Below are 9,688 nucleotides of genomic sequence, written 5' to 3' on the forward strand. Positions count from 1 at the left end.
AGTGATGGGTTGTACAGGGTGAGTAGACAGGCTTACATGGGCTGTGGGAAGGGAAGAGGTGGGCAGAGATGGGTTGTGTAGGGTTGAGAAGACAGGCTTACATGGGATGTGGGCAGGGAAGAGGTGGGCAGAGATGGGTTGTGCAGGGGTGAGAAGACAGGCTTACATGGGCTGTGGGAAGGGAAGAGGTGGGCAGAGATGGGTTGTACAGGGTGAGAAGACAGGCTTACATGGGCTGTGGGAAGGGAAGAGGTGGGCAGTGATGGGTTGTACAGGGTGAGTAGACAGGCTTACATGGGCTGTGGGAAGGGAAGAGGTGGGCAGAGATGGGTTGTGTAGGGGTGAGAAGACAGGCTTACATGGGCTATGGGAAGGGAAGAGGTGGGCAGAGATGTGTTGTACAGGGTGAGAACACAGGCTTACATGAGCTGTGGGAAGGGAAGAGGTGGGCAGTGATGGGTTGTACAGGGTGAGAAGACAGGCTTACATGGACTGTGGTAAGGGAAGAGGTAGGCAGAGATGGGTTGTGTAGGGGTGAGAAGACAGGCTTACATGGGCTATGGGAAGGGAAGAGGTGGGCAGAGATGGGTTGTACAGGGTGAGAAGACAGGCTTACATGGGCTGTGGGAAGGGAAGAGGTGGGCAGAGATGGGTTGTACAGGGTGAGAAGACAGGCTTACATGGGCTGTGGGAAGGGAAGAGGTGGGCAGAGATGGGTTGTACAGGGTGAGAAGACAGGCTTACATGGGATGTGGGCAGGTAAGAGGTGGGCAGAGATGGGTTGTGCAGGGGTGAGAAGACAGGCTTACATGGGCTGTGGGAAGGGAAGTGGTGGGCAGTGATGAGTTGTACAGGGGTGAGAAGACAGGCTTACATGGGCTGTGGGAAGGGAAGAGGTGGGCAGTGATGGGTTGTGCATGGATGAGAAGACAGGCTTACATGGGCTGTGGGCAGGGAAGAGGTGGGCAGTGATGGGTTCTGCAGGGGTGAGAAGACAGGATTACTTGGGCTGGGGGCAGGGAAGAGGTGGGCAGAGATGAGTTGTGCAGGGTGAGAAGACAGGCTTACATGGGCTGTGGAAAGGGAAGAGGTGGGCACAGATGGGTTGTACAGGGTGAGAACACAGGCTTACATGAGCTGTGGGAAGGGAAGAGGTGGGCAGAGATGGGTTGTACAGGGTGAGAAGACAGGCTTACATGGGCTGTGGGAAGGGAAGAGATAGGCAGAGATGGGTTGTGTAGGGGTGAGAAGACAGGCTTACATGGGCTATGGGAAGGGAATAGGTGGGCAGAGATGGGTTGTACAGGGTGAGAAGACAGGCTTACATGGGCTGTGGGAAGGGAAGAGGTGGGCAGAGATGGGTTGTACAAGGTGAGAAGACAGGCTTACATGGGCTGTGGGAAGGGAAGAGTTGGGCAGTGATGGGTTGTACAGGGTGAGAAGACAGGCTTACATGGGCTGTGGGAAGGGAAGAGTTGGGCAGTGATGGGTTGTACAGGGTGAGAAGACAGGCTTACATGGGCTGTGGGAAGGGAAGAGGTGGGCACAGATGGGTTGTGTAGGGGTGAGAAGACAGGCTTACATGGGCTGTGGGAAGGGAAGAGGTGGGCAGAGATGGGTTGTACAAGGTGAGAAGACAGGCTTACATGGGCTGTGGGAAGGGAAGAGTTGGGCAGTGATGGGTTGTACAGGGTGAGAAGACAGGCTTACATGGGCTATGGGAAGGGAAGAGGTGGGCAGAGATGGGTTGTACAGGGTGAGAAGACAGGCTTACATGGGCTATGGGAAGGGAAGAGGTGGGCAGAGATGGGTTGTGTAGGGGTGAGAAGACAGGCTTACATGGGCTGTGGGAAGGGAAGAGGTGGGCAGAGATGGGTTGTACATGGGTGAGAAGACAGGCTTACATGGGCTGTGGGCAGGGAAGATGTGGGCAGAGATGGGTTGTGTAGGGGTAAGAATACAGGCTTACATGGGCTGTGGGAAGGGAAGAGGTGGGCAGAGATGAGTTGTACATGGGTTAGAAGACAGGCTAACATGGGCTGTGGGAAGGGAAGAGGTGGGCAGAGATGGGTTGTACAGTGGTGAGAAGACAGGCTTACATGGGCTGTGGGCAGGGAAGAGGTGGGCAGAGATGGGTTGTGTAGGGGTGAGAAGACAGACTTACATGGGCTGTGGACAGAGAAGAGGTGGGCAGAGATGGGTTGTGTAGGGGTAAGAATACAGGCTTACATGGGCTGTGGGAAGGGAAGAGGTGGGCAGAGATGGGTTGTGCAGGGGTGAGAAGACAGGCTTACATGGGCTGGGGGCAGGGAAGAGGTGGGCAGAGATGGGCTGTATATGGGTGAGAAGACAGGCTTACATGGGCTGGGGGCAGGTAAGAGGTGGGCAGAGATGGGTTGTGCAGGGGTGAGAAGATAGGCTAACATGGGCTGTGGGAAGGGAAGAGGTGGGCAGAGATGTGTTGTACAGTGGTGAGAAGACAGGCTTACATGGGCTGTGGGCAGGGAAGAGGTGGGCAGAGATGGGTTGTGTAGGGGTGAGAAGACAGGCTTACATGGGCTGTGGGCAGGGAAGAGGTGGGCAGAGATGAGTTGTGTAGGGGTAAGAATACAGGCTTACATGGGCTGTGGGAAGGGAAGAGGTGTGCAGAGATGCGTTGTGTAGGGTGAGAAGACAGGCTAACATGGGCTGTGGGAAGGGAAGAGGTGGGCAGAGATGGGTTGTACAGGGGTGAGAAGACAGGCTTACATGGGCTGTGGGCAGGGAAGAGGTGGGCAGAGATGGGTTGTGTAGGGGTGAGAAGACAGGCTTACATGGGCTGTGGGCAGGGAAGAGGTGGGCAGAGATGGGTTGTGCAGGGGTGAGAAGATAGGCTAACATGGGCTGTGGGAAGGGAAGAGGTGGGCAGAGATGTGTTGTACAGTGGTGAGAAGACAGGCTTACATGGGCTGTGGGCAGGGAAGAGGTGGGCAGAGATGGGTTGTGTAGGGGTGAGAAGACAGGCTTACATGGGCTGTGGGCAGGGAAGAGGTGGGCAGAGATGGGTTGTGTAGGGGTGAGAAGACAGGCTTACATGGGCTGTGGGAAGGGAAGAGGTGGGCAGAGATGGGTTGCGTAGGGGTGAGAAGACAGGCTTACATGGGCTGTGGGAAGGGAAGAGGTGGGCAGAGATGGGTTGTACAGGGTGAGAAGACAGGCTTACATGGGCTGTGGGAAGGGAAGAGGTGGGCAGTGATGGGTTGTACAGGGTGAGAAGACAGGCTTACATGGGCTGTGGGAAGGGAAGAGGTGGGCAGAGATGGGTTGTACATGGGTGAGAAGACAGGCTTACATGGGCTGTGGGCAGGGAAGAGGTGGGCAGAGATGGGTTGTGCAGGGGTGAGAAGATAGGCTAACATGGGCTGTGGGAAGGGAAGAGGTGGGCAGAGATGTGTTGTACAGTGGTGAGAAGACAGGCTTACATGGGCTGTGGGCAGGGAAGAGGTGGGCAGAGATGGGTTGTGTAGGGGTGAGAAGACAGGCTTACATGGGCTGTGGGCAGGGAAGAGGTGGGCAGAGATGGGTTGTGTAGGGGTGAGAAGACAGGCTTACATGGGCTGTGGGCAGGGAAGAGGTGGGCAGAGATGGGTTGTGTAGGGGTAAGAATACAGGCTTACATGGGCTGTGGGAAGGGAAGAGGTGTGCAGAGATGCGTTGTGTAGGGTGAGAAGACAGGCTAACATGGGCTGTGGGAAGGGAAGAGGTGGGCAGAGATGGGTTGTACAGGGGTGAGAAGACAGGCTTACATGGGCTGTGGGAAGGGAAGAGGTGGGCAGAGATGGGTTGTGTAGGGGTGAGAAGACAGGCTTACATGGCTGTGGGCAGGGAAGAGGTGGGCAGAGATGGGTTGTGCAGGGGTGAGAAGACAGGCTTACATGGGCTGTGGGAAGGGAAGAGGTGGGCAGAGATGGGTTGTGCAGGGGTGAGAAGACAGGCTTACATGGGCTGGGGGCAGGGAAGAGGTGGGCAGAGATGGGCTGTACATGGGTGAGAAGACAGGCTTACATGGGCTGGGGGCAGGTAAGAGGTGGGCAGAGATGGGTTGTGCAGGGGTGAGAAGACAGGCTTACATGGGCTGTGGGCAGGGAAGAGGTGGGCAGAGATGGGTTGTACAGGGGTGAGAAGACAGGCTTACATGGGCTGCGGGCAGGGAAGAGGTGGGCAGAGATGGGTGGTACAGGGGTGAGAAGACAGGCTTACATGGGCTGTGGGAAGGGAAGAGGTGGGCAGAGATGGGTTGTACAGGGTGAGAAGACAGGCTTACATGGGTTGTGGGAAGGGAAGAGGTGGGCAGAGATGGGTTGTACAGGGTGAGAAGACAGGCTTACATGGGCTGTGGGAAGGGAAGAGGTGGGCAGTGATGGGTTGTACAGGGTGAGAAGACAGGCTTACATGGGCTGTGGGAAGGGATGAGGTGGGCAGAGATGGGTTGTGTAGGGGTGAGAAGACAGGCTTACATGGGCTATGGGAAGGGAAGAGGTGGGCAGAGATGGGTTGTACAGGGTTAGAAGACAGGCTTACATGGGCTGTCGGAAGGGAAGAGGTGGGCAGAGATGGGTTGTACAGGGTGAGAAGACAGGCTTACATGGGCTGTGGGAAGGGAAGAGGTGGGCAGTGATGGGTTGTACAGGGTGAGTAGACAGGCTTACATGGGCTGTGGGAAGGGAAGAGGTGGGCAGAGATGGGTTGTGTAGGGTTGAGAAGACAGGCTTACATGGGATGTGGGCAGGGAAGAGGTGGGCAGAGATGGGTTGTGCAGGGGTGAGAAGACAGGCTTACATGGGCTGTGGGCAGGGAAGAGGTGGGCAGTGATGGGTTCTGCAGGGGTGAGAAGACAGGATTACATGGGCTGGGGGCAGGGAAGAGGTGGGCAGAGATGAGTTGTCCAGGGTGAGAAGACAGGTTTACATGGGCTGTGGAAAGGAAAGAGGTGGGCAGAGATGGGTTGTACAGGGTGAGAACACAGGCTTACATGGGCTGTGGGAAGGGAAGAGGTGGGCAGAGATGGGTTGTGTAGGAGTGAGAAGACAGGCTTACATGGGCTATGGGAAGGGAAGAGGTGGGCAGAGATGGGTTGTACAGGGTGAGAAGACAGGCTTACATGGGCTGTGGGCAGGGAAGAGGTGGGCAGAGATGGGTTGTGCAGGGGTGAGAAGACAGGCTTACATGGACTGTGGGAAGTGAAGAGGTGGGCAGTGATGGGTTGTACAGGGGTGAGAAGACAGGCTTACATGGGCTGTGGGAAGGGAAGAGGTGGGCAGTGATGGGTTGTGCATGGGTGAGAAGACAGGCTTACATGGGCTGTGGGCAGGGAAGAGGTGGGCAGTGATGGGTTCTGCAGGGGTGAGAATAAGAGAGAACATTTGTATAAAATAGAGATGAGCGGGTTCGGTTCCTCGGAATCCGAACCCGCCCGAACTTCATGTTTTTTTTCACGGGTCCGAGCGACTCGGATCTTCCCGCCTTGCTCGGTTAACCCGAGCGCGCCCGAACGTCATCATGACGCTGTCGGATTCTCGCGAGGCTCGGATTCTATCGCGAGACTCGGATTCTATATAAGGAGCCGCGCGTCGCCGCCATTTTCACTCGTGCATTGAGATTGATAGGGAGAGGACGTGTCTGGCGTCCTCTCCATTAGAATAGAGATAGATTAGATAGAGAGAGAGAGATTGTGCAGAGTCGCAGACAGAGTTAGTTTACCACAGTCAGTGACCAGTGCAGTTGCTAGTTAACTTTTATCTAATATAATATATCCGTTCACTTCTCTCTGCTATATCCGTTCTCTGCCTGAAAAAAAAAACGATACACAGCACAGTCAGTCACACAGTGTGACTCAGTCTGTGTGCACTCAGCTCAGCCCAGTGTGCTGCACAGTCATCAATGTATAAATTAAAAGCTTATAATTAATTGTGGGGGAGACTGGGGAGCACTGCAGGTTGTTAGCAGGAGCCAGGAGTACAATTATATTAATTAACAGTGCACACTTTTGCTGCAGGAGTGGTGACCAGTGCCTGACCACCAGTATAGTATTGTTGTATACTACTAATATCTCTTTAAATATCAACCAGTCTATATTAGCAGCAGACACAGTACAGTGCGGTAGTTCACGGCTGTGGCTACCTCTGTGTCGGCACACGGCAGGCAGTCCGTCCGACCAGAATTGTATTATTTATTATTATATACCTACCACCTAACCGTGTTTTTTTTTCCATTCTTTATACCGTCATAGTGTCATCCTAATTGTTACGAGTATACTACTATCTCTTTATCAACCAGTGTACAGTGCGGTAGTTCACGGCTGTGGCTACCTCTGTGTCGGCACACGGCAGGCAGTCCGTCCGACCAGAATTGTATTATTTATTATTATATACCTACCACCTAACCGTGGTTTTTTTTTTCATTCTTTATACCGTCATAGTGTCATCCTAATTGTTACGAGTATACTACTATCTCTTTATCAACCAGTGTACAGTGCGGTAGTTCACGGCTGTGGCTACCTCTGTGTCGGCACACGGCAGGCAGTCCGTCCGACCAGAATTGTATTATTTATTATTATATACCTACCACCTAACCGTGGTTTTTTTTTTCATTCTTTATACCGTCATAGTGTCATCCTAATTGTTACGAGTATACTACTATCTCTTTATCAACCAGTGTACAGTGCGGTAGTTCACGGCTGTGGCTACCTCTGTGTCGGCACACGGCAGGCAGTCCGTCCGACCAGAATTGTATTATTTATTATTATATACCTACCACCTAACCGTGGTTTTTTTTTTCATTCTTTATACCGTCATAGTGTCATCCTAATTGTTACGAGTATACTACTATCTCTTTATCAACCAGTGTACAGTGCGGTAGTTCACGGCTGTGGCTACCTCTGTGTCGGCACACGGCAGGCAGTCCGTCCGACCAGAATTGTATTATTTATTATTATATACCTACCACCTAACCGTGGTTTTTTTTTTCATTCTTTATACCGTCATAGTGTCATCCTAATTGTTACGAGTATACTACTATCTCTTTATCAACCAGTGTACAGTGCGGTAGTTCACGGCTGTGGCTACCTCTGTGTCGGCACACGGCAGGCAGTCCGTCCGACCAGAATTGTATTATTTATTATTATATACCTACCACCTAACCGTGGTTTTTTTTTCATTCTTTATACCGTCATAGTGTCATCCTAATTGTTACGAGTATACTACTATCTCTTTATCAACCAGTGTACAGTGCTGTAGTTCACGGCTGTGGCTACCTCTGTGTCGGCAGTCGGCAGGCAGTCCGTCCATCCATAATTGTATTATTATTATAATATATACCACCTAACCGTGGTTTTTTTTTCATTCTTTATACCGTCGTCATAGTGTCATACTAGTTGTTACGAGTATACTACTATCTCTTTATCAACCAGTGTACAGTGCGGTAGTTCACGGCTGTGGCTACCTCTGTGTCGGCAGTCGGCAGGCAGTCCGTCCATCCATAATTGTATTATTATTATAATATATACCACCTAACCGTGGTTTTTTTTTCATTCTTTATACCGTCGTCATAGTGTCATACTAGTTGTTACGAGTATACTACTATCTCTTTATCAACCAGTGTACAGTGCGGTAGTTCACGGCTGTGGCTACCTCTGTGTCGGCAGTCGGCAGGCAGTCCGTCCATCCATAATTGTATTATTATTATAATATATACCACCTAACCGTGGTTTTTTTTCCATTCTTTATACTGTCGTCATAGTGTCATACTAGTTGTTACGAGTATACTACTATCTCTTTATCAACCAGTGTACAGTGCGGTAGTTCACGGCTGTGGCTACCTCTGTGTCGGCAGTCGGCAGGCAGTCCGTCCATCCATAATTGTATTATTATTATAATATATACCACCTAACCGTGGTTTTTTTATACCACCTAACCGTGGCAGTCCGTCCATAATTGTATACTAGTATCCAATCCATCCATCTCCATTGTTTACCTGAGGTGCCTTTTAGTTCTGCCTATAAAATATGGAGAACAAAAAAGTTGAGGTTCCAAAATTAGGGAAAGATCAAGATCCACTTCCACCTCGTGCTGAAGCTGCTGCCACTAGTCATGGCCGAGACGATGAAATGCCAGCAACGTCGTCTGCCAAGGCCGATGCCCAATGTCATAGTACAGAGCATGTCAAATCCAAAACACCAAATATCAGAAAAAAAAGGACTCCAAAACCTAAAATAAAATTGTCGGAGGAGAAGCGTAAACTTGCCAATATGCCATTTACCACACGGAGTGGCAAGGAACGGCTGAGGCCCTGGCCTATGTTCATGGCTAGTGGTTCAGCTTCACATGAGGATGGAAGCACTCAGCCTCTCGCTAGAAAACTGAAAAGACTCAAGCTGGCAAAAGCACCGCAAAGAACTGTGCGTTCTTTGAAATCCCAAATCCACAAGGAGAGTCCAATTGTGTCGTTTGCGATGCCTGACCTTCCCAACACTGGACGTGAAGAGCATGCGCCTTCCACTATTTGCATGCCCCCTGCAAGTGCTGGAAGGAGCACCCGCAGTCCAGTTCCTGATAGTCAGATTGAAGATGTCAGTGTTGAAGTACACCAGGATGAGGAGGATATGGGTGTTGCTGGCGCTGGGGAGGAAATTGACCAGGAGGATTCTGATGGTGAGGTGGTTTGTTTAAGTCAGGCACCCGGGGAGACACCTGTTGTCCGTGGGAGGAATATGGCCGTTGACATGCCAGGTGAAAATACCAAAAAAATCAGCTCTTCGGTGTGGAGGTATTTCACCAGAAATGCGGACAACAGGTGTCAAGCCGTGTGTTCCCTTTGTCAAGCTGTAATAAGTAGGGGTAAGGACGTTAACCACCTCGGAACATCCTCCCTTATACGTCACCTGCAGCGCATTCATAATAAGTCAGTGACAAGTTCAAAAACTTTGGGTGACAGCGGAAGCAGTCCACTGACCAGTAAATCCCTTCCTCTTGTAACCAAGCTCACGCAAACCACCCCACCAACTCCCTCAGTGTCAATTTCCTCCTTCCCCAGGAATGCCAATAGTCCTGCAGGCCATGTCACTGGCAAGTCTGACGAGTCCTTTCCTGCCTGGGATTCCTCCGATGCATCCTTGCGTGTAACGCCTACTGCTGCTGGCGCTGCTGTTGTTGCCGCTGGGAGTCGATGGTCATCCCAGAGGGGAAGTCGTAAGCCCACTTGTACTACTTCCAGTAAGCAATTGACTGTTCAACAGTCCTTTGCGAGGAAGATGAAATATCACAGCAGTCATCCTACTGCAAAGCGGATAACTGAGTCCTTGACAACTATGTTGGTGTTAGACGTGCGTCCGGTATCCGCCGTTAGTTCACAGGGAACTAGACAATTTATTGAGGCAGTGTGCCCCCGTTACCAAATACCATCTAGGTTCCACTTCTCTAGGCAGGCGATACCGAGAATGTACACGGACGTCAGAAAAAGACTCACCAGTGTCCTAAAAAATGCAGTTGTACCCAATGTCCACTTAACCACGGACATGTGGACAAGTGGAGCAGGGCAGGGTCAGGACTATATGACTGTGACAGCCCACTGGGTAGATGTATGGACTCCCGCCGCAAGAACAGCAGCGGCGGCACCAGTAGCAGCATCTCGCAAACGCCAACTCTTTCCTAGG

The sequence above is a fragment of the Pseudophryne corroboree genome, chromosome 8 (genome assembly GCF_028390025.1).
Source record: "Pseudophryne corroboree isolate aPseCor3 chromosome 8, aPseCor3.hap2, whole genome shotgun sequence".
In the NCBI taxonomy this organism is placed as follows: domain Eukaryota; kingdom Metazoa; phylum Chordata; class Amphibia; order Anura; family Myobatrachidae; genus Pseudophryne; species Pseudophryne corroboree.